Source organism: Lynx canadensis, chromosome A3 (assembly GCF_007474595.2).
Source record: "Lynx canadensis isolate LIC74 chromosome A3, mLynCan4.pri.v2, whole genome shotgun sequence".
In the NCBI taxonomy this organism is placed as follows: Eukaryota; Metazoa; Chordata; class Mammalia; order Carnivora; family Felidae; genus Lynx; species Lynx canadensis.
Window position 1 is genome coordinate 4,085,494 of NC_044305.1, and position 11,265 is coordinate 4,096,758.

Genomic DNA, 11,265 nt, shown 5'->3' on the forward strand with positions numbered 1-11,265 from the left:
TATTATAAATTTACCATTCAAGTTCCTTTCTGTCCCCAAAAATGCCATATACAAAATCATCTTACTTTCCCCTCAATTCTTCTACACAACTCCACAGTTTTCTGTCCTTTTTTTTTAAATTTCAATAAACCATAGCATTTTATTAATTCTGTTTCATGAAGAACTTTAAGGGGAAAAAATGTTCCAAACGCCAAATCCTTCTTGTTAATGAACCCTTTGTAAAATATCCATTCTCTAAAGGTCACTATTATTCTTGCTCCAATTATAGTATTAGTGTTCCCATAAATCATCAAATTATCGCCTCCATTTTTTCTAGTCCTTTCTCACCTATTCTGATGGAAAATTTGTCCTGAGTAAATGACAAGCACAATTTAAGCCCTCCTCCTTTTACCACAATTTCTTAAAAATGTCACATTTACTTTTAACAACTGTAACAAGTAACAATATTAGATTAACTCTTTTTAAAACCAGTTTCATAACTGGTTGTTTTGAGGCATTACATATCCACTAGCAGTGTGCATGGCAGCGAGAAATAAAAAATTGTGGGGGATAGATAGCAAGGAGAAGGGTGCAAAGGAGGTAAATAGTACCCAGGATGAAAAACCATAAGATTAATAAACAAGCATTATTCTTTATTAGTATTGGAATTTCCGGCATTGGTGCACCCCCTACTGACTGAAGTCCAAATGAGTCTGTTTTAAAATATCATTTAAAGCATGTCATAAAAAAAATGAATCAACCCAGTTACTCAGGAAGAATCTTTATTACTTTTCTTCCTAAGAAACCCTGCTGGATCTTCATTGGCTCTAGAGTAACCCCAGAACTCAATAACATGTAACTCAAAGCCACTCAAGATCTGAAAGAAATCTATTTATTTATTAACTTACAGACATTTATTCAGCCCCTAGTAGAAACTGGGGAGGACGTATAAATGACCAACACAGAATCCCTGCACCTTAAATTCTCATGGGGGAGGTGGACAACTCCAGAGGAGCTTCTGAGCCTCACTTTCTCCCACTCTCCCTACACGCCCCACCTCAGCCATGTCCAAGCACGTTGCCATCTCCAAATTGGCCACACAGTGAATTTTCACACACCCATGTGAAAATTTCACACACACCTCACCCCTGCTCTTCTTTTTCCTGGAACTTTCTTTCACCTCCTCCCTCCCCTCGAAAGACTACTTCTTTTCCTTCATGACCCAACCGGTAAATCCTTCTCTGAGCACTCGAGTTTTTCCAGTTTTACATTACTGCAAATAATTCTGAGATATAGATCTTTGTCCAGATCCCTGGATATTTGGCTACAGTAGATTTCTGCCTTGGGAATCACCAGGGCAAAGAGGAATGCTTAAGGTTCGGGATAATATTGCTAAATTGCTCTCCAGAAAGATTGTACCAATTTGCACTTGCAACAGAAGTGTATAAAAGTGCCTTTCTCACTTCACACTCACCAACTCTGAATAAGAGCTATATTTTAGTTGTTGCTAATTTAATAGGCCAAACAGGGCATACCGTTTTGATTTACATATGTTGGATCACCAATACAGTTGAGCGTTTTTCAGACCTATTAACCATTTGCACCTCTTCTATGAAATGTCTGTGCATGGTATTCTTATTTTCTAAAGAGTTTTGAGTGACTTTTTAATAGTTCTATGGGTTTTTAATGCATAGGAAAATTAGCTCTTCATCATATTTGTGATAAATATTTTCCTACATTTTCTTCCTAATTTTGTTTTTGATGCTTTTCGGTGTTTGTGAATCAGTCCTACTTATTCAGTTGAATCTGTATGAATAATTAGATTTTTAACATTTATCTCTTTAGTTCACCTAGAATTGGTTTAGGTATATAGCCTGAGATGATACAACTTTCTGGTTTGTTTGTTTTTTTTTCACCCAAATACTTAAGGGACTATCCTACCACCATTTATTTGCTAATCTGTCCTGTCCCCTTGGATTTGAAGTGCTAATTTAAGTCAAATGACTAAGTATCATATATCCTAAGATTAATTTTAAGACTATCCATTTCCTTCTCTCCATTTTTGTCCAGTATCTACTTTTTAGGTACTTTTATACTTTTATATTCTATTTTCCCAGTATACTATTTTAGCTACCGTAGCTGGATAATATGTTGTAATATTTGGTAGATCAAATTTTCCTCTTTTCCTTTTCAAACCTTCTCGGATATTCTCACATATTTATTGTTGCAAGTGAACATTGGAATCACTCTATGAGGTGTGATTGTGGCAAAAAAAGCATCCTGGTGGGATTTTGATCGCAATTCCACTAAACTAATTTGAGGGAAATTGACATCAAAACATTCCGTCTTCCAACTCAAGAGCACGGTCTTCCTTTATTCAAGTTTCCTGTTATATTCCTCTAAATGTTTATGATTCTCTTCATATAGGTCCTATATACCTCTTGTTAAGGTTTCTTCCTAGGGGGGCACCTGGGTGGCTCAGTCAGTTAACCTTCTGACTCTTGACTTCAGCCCAGGTCATGATCTCACTGTTAGCAGCATGGAGCCTGCCCGGGATTCTCTCTCTCCCTCTCTCTGCCCCTTCTCTGCTCTCTCTCCCTTTCTCTGTCTCAAAATAAATAAACATTTTTTAAGAATTCTTCCTGGGTATCCCATATTTGGGGTAATTTTGAGTGAAAATTCTCCATTATTGCTTATAAATGATCTTTGCTGGTGTGAAGGAAAGCTGTTGATTTTTGTATTTTTCAATTAATTTTAGGTAAAACTTAAAAGGGTCTGTATTAGCTTTTCAGGGTGTTGCCCAAAGTAAAATTTGAGTGGATATACAACCACTGCTATGTGCTGATAAATCCTGTTAAAAATGTAAATATCTGAATGTGCTGAGACACCAGTTGGCTGATGTAAATAACTGAAACGATTTGAGGATTTTGTCTTATTCAGAGCTATAGTCGATGCCATTTGAAGAAACAGGAAACTTCTGAAATGACCTCTCACAGAAGGCTTGTTTGACACTATTACTCTCAGTGATGAGACAGCTCAGAAAAGGAAAAAGCCTGGATACACAGATAGGGTTTTCCTTCACCACATCCCCAAAATCGTCAACACGTGAGTTCTGGTGCCTCTGTTTCCCCATCTGCTAGGTGTCTGAAATGTTTGGAAGAAAGGCCAACATGAATTGCAGGGGCCGACTGGCCACCTTCTCATTGATCATTCGGGCACATCTTCTAATAGGGCCACACACTGATTTACTGAGGACATATGGCTCAGCGGTTTTTCCCCAGCCTTAGGTCCAGGCAAACAGCTGTTCTTTCAAATGAAGGCAGTTTCGGCTGTGGGCACATCCCTCCCTTCAGACCTGCTCTGAGCCACCAGCTGGGCCCCTGTCCCTGCTTCTCTCTGCTCTGGCCTCCAAGACCAGTCTCCGAGACTGACCCATAGCGCTGCTGGGGGTACTGCTCAGACTGAGGCACTCACTCAGTACCCTTTCGGTGTTCTTTCTGGCTTACGGACCTTCAGGTTGTGCCTTGCGAGTTCCCGATTCTGTTTTATAAGTCTGTCTATACTTGCGGTGGCCCCACTGATAAATAAGACATTGAATCATGGCTTCCTATCATCCCTTTATATTCACTCAGCAAATGCTTACTGAACAGCGAAGCGATGTCTGGCACTGTGCTTGGTCGTAGGCACTGGAGATTCAGCTGTGACTGACACAGGCCATCTCTTCACGATGCTCCTTCTGTCCGGTGCTCTCACCAGAACCAAGATCAAACCCCTGCATTCTTGCAAGCCTCTGGCCCCCTCCCATCCTAAGTACTGGGGTTTGGTCTGCTTCATCGTCTACGTTGGTATGCGTTCATCTCACACTTCATGGAAAACTCACTTGGCAAATTTCCAACATGATGCTGGAGCATCGAGATGTGAATAGACCTTCTGTTCTCTCAGCCGGTCAAGAAGCAGCCATAAAAATAGAAAGGACACACGCTTTTGTTTTGTCTGGTTTTGTTTGGTTTTGTCTGGGAGGCGGCAGAACATACGATAGGAATGGAAGTCGATATGTCATCTCTCCCTAAAGGTTTTCCAACATGGTACTCAGCTGCATAGAGGCTATGCCTACACATTGCCAGCAAGCCTGGCCCCCAGTGTTCTGGTTTCCATCTTGGATGCCAATAATCCAGTTTAGTCATCCTTTCATTAACTGCCTGAAGTAACCAGTCTGGGTATTGTGGCATCACAAAAGGCAACAGACTCACAGGTGAGTAGAGAAGGGGCCCCTGCTGGGCCCATAGGTACTTGCTGGTTGTATTGTTGACCCCCAAGGCTTTGTTAAAGTACCATCTGAATATTCCCGTTGGAGCCACATTCAAGAACCTTCTACCCGCGCGCTCTTAAGCTCTTCAGCGCACTCCACACCATTATGCTACCTTCCTGTACCAGGAACTGAGTCTTGATAATGAAATTAATGTATTCTTTTTTTTTTTTTTGAAAGGGTCAGATCAGCGCTTACGAGACGGTTCGTGGCAAACCACTGACTTCTCTTCCGCCTTTCCATCCTGTTGTGCTTGATTTTCATTACAATTTTTACAATATACACGAAACATCACATTGCTGCAGAACGGACCTCTTAAGACCATAATAAAGGAAAAGTTGCCTCTTCCCCCTTTGCTCTGAATAGAATCCACGGGGTATTTAGTGCACTTCCGCTCAGGTTTACAACATTCGAGCGCAGCCACCTTCTCACAGCGGGAATGAGGGTGACCTGGGCACGTCGTATTCTGACTGCAAACGTTTGTGCTCTCCCGTGGCCGGACCCAGACAATGAGGAAGTGCGGTACACAAGTTCTGTCCCCACACCGTAATGTAACGACGAGAGAGTTGGGCTGGGGAGAAGAAGGCACCTGTGACGGGACAGACGGGGCTGTGTCTCGGCTTCCATCTCCCAGCTGGAACAATGGCCCCCGTCTCCTCCCTGCGCAAGGTGTCACCCTGGCCAGTGAGAGAATACATGCGATGTGCCCTAAGCTCAGAGCTTGGAGGAAGACCTTGGAGAAAGACCAGATATTTCTTCAACCTCACAATACGGCCTGGCACTCATTATTGAATGGGACGGACCCCAGGGGGCTGGTCTTTTGAAACCGGAGGCAGCTGAACGGCTTTCAGGACTCTGGCTGTAATCGTTCTCTCCCTCGGTGTTCACGCTGCTGGCCACCGAAACGTTACATCTGAAAGGCCATCAGATGAGGTCAAGCCAGAATAGACCGCACAAAAAAAGGAGCTGTCTGAATCCGACCCCAGCCAATATGCAGCTGCATTTGTAATTCCTTGCTTCCCTGGTCCCCTGTGGATGGGGGTACTTGGCAGGGGAGCCCCCTACAGGGCCTCATCTGTCTCTGGATTGGTCCATTGGCCTCCAGCAAAGCTAGAGAACTAATTTGCCTCCAGCAAAACGCGGGAGATTGCCAAGCTCCGCAGACAACAGAAAGCCAGGCTGTCTCCCTTCGCAAACCTAATCATGCCTCTCGGAGAGACTGTGCCTCTCAGCACAGACCGTAGGCCCTCTCCCTTTCTGATACGACAGGCGAGGAATTGGTTTGCCATTTTTGTCGTGGTCATCAAACGACAGACCACCGTCTGGGTGACTTCAGATAAAAAAAGGTCCTTCACGAGGGTTTAAAAAAAAAAAAAAAAAAGGAAAAAGCTCATAAGTCTGCCCGTGAAGATGCTACTTTGGGGCTTCTTTGGTCTCCAGAACCTCGACTCGTGGCCAGCGCACCCCCTCCACCTTCCCGCCTCCCGGTGTGGTAACAGGGACCAAACAAAGTACATCTGGCGAATGCCAAAGGACTGCAGAAGCTGCTTGTGTCCGGGCACATGTGCGATGGTGACATTTCTGTTCTCCCGGGAAGGACCCCGGGCCAGGCTTTAGACCTTTGTGCGAGGGTCTGTGCAAGGAAGTCTCTCCAAGGCAGAGGTGCTGCGCACGGAGTTATGCTCATTTCGATAGGCACTGCCTGGTGAGGGGACGACCGCAAAGAGGACAAATCGATTCAGCTTGAAGAAATGACCTTTAATTTCTCAGGATGAGGAGTTACTGGAATAGTCAAAGTCCTCCTGGGAGAGATTCATTTCTTATGAGAGATTCATTTCTTGTGCTAGGAATGTAGGCAGAGCTCAGCGAGACACTGGGGTGAATAAGAGGCGGGGGTGAATCACGTGGGTAGGAAGTTCAGAGCAATTACCCGAAATCTTCGGTCGCTAATGGGAACGCAATTGAATTTGACTCGAGACACTTGTCCAATTACAAGTAACGTGAGATCCCTGAAGGGGAGGAGGGTGCTGGGCTCCTCCTGCTCTCTCTCCTCTCCCTTTCCAGCGCCAGGGGAACCATCAACCCCACCCCCCAACACCTAACCCTGCACCGGAGAGGCCGCGGGACATCGAAGTCTTCAGCTTGAGCTTGGCAGGCCACATGCAGACCCTGGCTCTCCATTTTGTGAGGGTTGTTCAGGTCACTACGTGGAAAGCTGAGAGTCTGTGCAAGGCCTCGGGCAACAGCGCTTCCCCAAAATGCCACCCGCCCCACCCCACCCCTGCCCCCGCTGCTTGTCACCCCGTGGACTTCTGCATCTTTCTCCTAGCCACACGCCTCTGTCAGACCCAGACCTGAGGGTTTGAGAAAGCTCTCCTTTTTAGTGTATAATTGGCGCCTAACAAGCCCACTGACTCCACTTAAAACCAACACCAAATTTCATAGTAACTGATGAAAAACGAAGTGTGTGGCTGAGACTTTATCCTGAAAAAGGAAATATAAAATGATGAAAGCAAGTTTTTCCACATACACACGTGCACATGCATATATGCAGTGATACATATACATATGATTATATACTCATATGATATATCTACATACATACACGCATGCTTGTATGTGGTGATACATACACATATGATTATATATTCATAAATGAGATATATATACACACATATACACATGCATATATGCGGTGATATATATATATATGATTATATATTCATATATGAGATACACACATATACACATGCATATATGTGGTGATACATATACATATAATTATATATTTATATATGAGATATATACACACAGATACACATGCATATATGTGGTGATACATATACATATGATTATATATTCACACATGAAATACATATACACACACACAACTTAGGCTAAAATTGTGAGTCTATGCAAATTCTTATTACACAGAATGAATCAAGTGCTGGTTTTTACCACAATCTTCCCCACCAAACGGTAAGAGCACTACCCAATCCATCCGGACTTCACAGCTCGATCACAGGAACGGGAGCTCTTTGCAGAAATAGTCAATGAGTTGATTAGCTTCCCCATGGGTGTCTCCCAGGCTCTAGCTATTTAAATTACTCCCTTAGGATGTGCTTTTGCTTTGAGTTCCATCCCTCGTCAGCTTTCTCTTCTCAGTTGTTAGCTGCCTTCATTCACATGAAGTCGTCCCTCGGCGGTTTCATGTACGACGGAGGAGGGAGGTCTCAAGCATCGCCCTCTGCTATCTGCTGAGACCATGCCTATTCTCCAAGAGTTTCCTTTTTACTTTCCAGTCATTTGTGGTACACTTTTAGCCATGGACAGCCAGTGAGAGACTGACCAGCAAACCCTGGGGCCCAACAGGTGAGGGTCCAGGCTAGCGTTTTCACACGGCATCACGTCTGTAAGTACTTGGTTTGGTAGTGAATATTTTCATGTTTTGATGACTCTTGCTTCCGTCTGCAGCCACATTACGGCAAGTACTCAAAAAATGGAAAGTTAAATAAGAGGGTCCCAGTCCCTCTAACACAGAAGTTACTATAGTTTGAATGGTTGTATCCCCCCAAACTTCGCGTGCTGAAATCTTTTTTTTTTTATGTTTTTTATTTATTTTTGAAAGAGACAGAGACAGAGCACAAGCCAGGGAGGGGCAGAGAGAGAGGGAGACCCAGAATCCGAAGCAGGCTCCGAGCTGTCAGCACAGAGCCTGACGCGGGGCTCGAACTCACGAACGGCGAGATCATGACTTAAGATCATGAGCGGGAGTTGGACGCTCAACCACCCAGGCGCCCCTCATGTGCTGAAATCTTAATGCCCAGTGTGATGGTGTGAGGAGGTGGGCCTTCGGGAGCTGCTTACATCACGAGTCCTCGGGAATGGGATTAGCGCTCTTACAAAAGAGACCCGAGAGACCTCCCTCGCCTCTTCCACCGCTGGAGGACACAGCAAGAAGTCAGTGACCGGAACCCGCTGACGTCTGGTCTCGAACTTCCGGAGAACTGTGAGAATAAACTGTTGTCTATAAGCCACCCACTCTGTGCTACTTTGTTCCAGCAGCCCGAACAAACTAAGTTGTAGACACACACACACACACACACACACACACACACACACTACAATCTGAGGTGCCTGTGCCAACAGGAACCCCAAAGCAGAAGCAAAGCGCTGTGCTGAGCCGGGGAAGAGGCATATCAGTGAGGCCCTCGGGGCAGTGGAGTATTTGCACAGTCTCAAGACGTGAGTAAGACTCTTCAGGACAGGCAGGGGGAAAGTGCATTCTGGACAGAGAACACCATGCACAAAGTTCAAGGGTGTGGAAATGCATGGCCTGCTGTGAACAGCAAGGAACGGACGCAGCCACAGAGTTCGGTGGAGTTGAGCATGGAAGGACAAAAGATAGAGTACAGACGGGAAGCCTGGGCCAGATTCTAAGAGCCTGTTAGGGAGGGCACAGGCTTTCCACACTGCAACACTGTGGACATTTGGGGCCAGCTACTTCTTTGTTGCAGGGCACGGTCTCCGTCCCGGGCACTGTAGGGTCTTAGCAGCATCCCTGGCCTCTACCCACTAGCTGCCAGCGGCAGCCCCTCCCTGTATGTGACAACCAATAAGGTCTCCAGACATTGTCACACATCTCCTGGAGGAAATCGCCCCTGGTCGAGAACCCGCTGATGTAGGATAAACTCCGCCTGGATAGGGATGGCCTCCAATGGGTGATCTGGGGCTATTTGTTAAATGAATAAAGGAAGGGAGCAAAGGCAAAACGATTAGAGAGAGAAAGAATACATTCGGAGTCCAGAAGACATACAGAAGAACACAAACCATTTTAAAGAGAAGTGGAGGAAAGCGACAGGAGCTCTCATTGAATTCGGAGATAAAGGTCATTGCTGAGAGGTTCAGAAGAAAAGGTGGGTTTGGAGTTTTCAGAGGATGGATGAGAGTCACAAAAGTATAGAGAAAGCTTTAAGGGAGACACACACACTCCTGGGATGTATGAAAGACAGCGGGAGCCCACAGGCTTACTGTTTTACATTAACAGTAAGGCGTTTAGTGTAGATGTTAAAAAATACCCATTTTCTGTTGACAGTAGTAGCCATTCAAGCTTTCGTTTAAATGTACTCTCAAAGAAGCTGGTATAAAACATTAAGTCATCATGGGACAGGTTAGGCAGGCAAACTGTGAAGATGGCACTGTGAAGGACTGAGGTTTGGAAGGACATAAAAGGAGCTGGGGCCCAGCTGAAGCTGAGATGTGTGACTTCATCCACCTGTCCTGCTGGCCCTGTCTCTGCGTGCCCACGCCACCAGTCCCCAGGAGCCTCGTGCTCTGCCCACCGTCCTCCACGACTCCTGCCCCCGGGACTGTGGTTCACGGCCATGATCTCTTCGCTCCAAACTCCTAACCTTCACTTTAGGTATCTTCTAGTCATCTCTTGACTTGTGTTTTGGATCCTCAGCCAGAAGTACCTTGACGGTTGGAATTACACTCACATTCCTCCCTCCCTGGGCCCACCCTCCAGGCCCAGACACAGGGAAGGGTGTGGAGACCTGGGGATTGGCTGTCACCCTGGGGCAACTGCCGTGAGGGCCAGTCACCTACTTAATTTCAAGTTAAAGTTATGACCTGCTAATAGTTTCCCTGTTTCTGTGACAGGCACAGTCAGTGATGCAATTTTTAGGTATCTAAAAACCAATCATTTGTTTCCTCTGGGGAGATAATACGTGTAAAGGTCTTGCTCTCCAAATCCAAGTGCAAGGTGATATTATTTCTACCTTGGGGAAGTGCACAGAAAAGACAATCGGGTCCTAAAGTCCCACTCTCCCATGCCCCTGTCCCCATAACTCACTCCAGAGGCAACAAGTAACATCAATAGACTGATACCGTGTGAGTGGGAGATCGGTGTCCATTAATTTTCCTAACTTTGAAGAACAGAAATCTCGAACGAGGGGGAAGAATGGTGTTCTTTCAAATAAACAGAATAGGAATCCTGGATGGCGAAGAGCTCCGTGGAGCTCCAGGAATAGCAGGGACAGGTTGTTCTGTGCTCTCGGGTCCTGAACCAGTGTTTTAAACACCCGGCAACATTAACTTCACATCTTAATCAAGGTTGAGCCACTCTGGGCCGCCTTCAAAGCATTACCTCCCCAAGAATTCACTCCAAGTACCACAGAGCTTTTTTTTTTACGTCCTAGGCACCGCAAATTGCACTTAGCAACTACCCAACCATATTATTTCCTTCCTGCCTAATGTAATTTTTCTGTTTTTCTATATAAAGGACTTGAGCTATTTTTAAAAAATTATCCTCCCTCCTAAATGAACCTGGCTTTTATTTGTTTTTAACAATCAAACGAGCTAAGAACAAGAATGAGGCACTGCTTCCAACCGGCTTCTAAGTAACCAGATGTAAAGATTTTGTCCACAGCCATCATTTAAAATGGCAAGCTGTACCTTTAGGGACAGGGGCAGGAAGGGCAGGGGGGAAGGGAGGGCTTAGCCTGAAACCTAGGCCTGGCACTTTGTTCACTGGGCAAGGCTCACCTGTGTATGACATCACAGGCCATTCCTGCCTGGCGCTCGCTTCTTAGTGACTCACTCGCTTAGGCAGCCGATAATTATTACGTAGGGATGAGGGAATCATGGAACGAGTCTGGCAAGAGCCTCACCCTCAAGGGCTTACAGTCTAGTGGAAGTTAAACAGATACACCCGATGATCTCAGTAATTCGTTCATTCCACAAATTATTATTTCATTTTTCAATAAATAATCATTGAACCTTTACTATATACGAGGTGCTGAGAATCATTTATTGGGCAAAACAGGCAAGATCCTTGCCTTCAAGGGCTTGCATTCAAGTGGGAGTTAAACAAATAAGACAGTCTCATAGAGTGATGCATGCTAAGAAAAATGTAGTGGCATGTTGTGATGGAGGAACTAAGGGTTGGAGGATGTCTAAGGAAGGGTGATGAGAGAAGG